We start from the raw sequence: 1558 nt of genomic DNA on the forward strand, positions 1-1558 counted from the left end.
AGAGGTCCGGGGGATCCGGTTTGTCCTGGGATGGTTCCTGGTCCGTACTGGCGGGTGATGTCATGGGGTCCCTGGCGCTGCCCCTCCCCCCCCAAGGAGGAGGCCGGGATGTCCCCAAAGTCCTTTAATGTGGGTCCGGCCGCCGCGCCCGCGGGGGAGGTGATGGGGACACCCTTGGGGTGTGACACCTGCTGGGGACGGTGACAATCCCTTTGGGACACCCCTGGGAATGGTGACACCCCCCCAGGGGACAGTGACAGCCCTTTGGGACACCCCTGGGAATGGTGACACACACTGGGGATGGTGACACCTGCTGGGGACAACCCGGGTGGGGTGTCACCCCCCCAGGGGACAGTGACAGCCCTTTGGGACACCCCTGGGAATGGTGACACTCCCCTGGGGACGATGTCAGCCCTTTGGGACACCCCTGGGCATGGTGACACCCACTCGGGATGGTGACACCCGTGGGGATGATGACACCTGCTGGGGACGGTGACAATCCCTTTGGGACACCCCTGGGCATGGTGACTCCCCCCTGGGGACCATGACATCTCTTTGGGGATGGTGACATCCCCAGTCTGGGGACAGCTGGGGGTCGGTGACACCCCTGGGGACACCCTGGGGATGGTGACACCCGTGGGGATGATGACACCTGCTGGGGACGGTGACAATCCCTTTGGGACACCCCTGGGAATGGTGACACTCCCCTGGGGACGATGACAGCCCTTTGGGACACCCCTGGGCATGGTGACACCCACTCGGGATGGTGACACCCGTGGGGATGGTGACACCCATGGGGATGGTGACACCTGCTGGGGACGGTGACAATCCCTTTGGGACACCCCTGGGCATGGTGACACCCACTCGGGATGGTGACACCCGTGGGGATGGTGACACCTGCTGGGGACGGTGACAATCCCTTTGGGACACCCCTGGGCATGGTGACACCCACTCGGGATGGTGACACCCACTCGGGATGGTGACACCCATGGGGATGGTGACACCCGCTGGGGACAACCCGGGTGGGGTGTCACCCCCCCCCAGGGGACAGTGACATCCCTTTGGGACACCCCTGGGCATGGTGACACCCACTCGGGATGGTGACACCCGTGGGGATGGTGACACCCGCTGGGGACAACCCGGGTGGGGTGTCACCCCCCCAGGGGACAGTGACATCCCTTTGGGACACCCCTGGGCATGGTGACTCCCCCCTGGGGACCATGACAGCTCTTTGGGGATGGTGACAGCCCCAGTCTGGGGACAGCTGGGGGTCGGTGACACCCCTGGGGACACCCTGGGGATGGTGACACCCCTGCCCTGGGGACGGTGCCAGCCCCAGCTCCAGCCGTGGGGGTCCCCAGGGCCGGCGGGGGGCTGCGACTCCCCAGGGGCACCCGTGGGTGTGGCTTGGGGACATCACGGCCAGGGGACCCGCAGGGACCCCAGGGTGCCCCAGAGAGACCCCACAGCACCCCATAGAGACCCCATAGCGACCCCAGGGCGCCCCATAGAGACCCCACAGAGCCCCCAGGGTGCCCACAGACACCCCATAGAGCCC

At 66.5% G+C, this 1558-nt stretch overlaps 1 protein-coding gene across 1 annotated transcript in view; it reads right to left on the minus strand.

Moving 5' to 3' along the window:
• Window positions 1-1558, minus strand: part of LOC103899949 (protein FAM57B-like) — a 6005-nt gene that overhangs the window by 740 nt on the left and 3707 nt on the right. The gene's annotated exons all lie outside the window — the stretch shown is intronic.

Source organism: Aptenodytes forsteri, unplaced genomic scaffold, assembly GCF_000699145.1.
Source record: "Aptenodytes forsteri isolate BGI_AS27 unplaced genomic scaffold, ASM69914v1 Scaffold484, whole genome shotgun sequence".
In the NCBI taxonomy this organism is placed as follows: Eukaryota; Metazoa; Chordata; class Aves; order Sphenisciformes; family Spheniscidae; genus Aptenodytes; species Aptenodytes forsteri.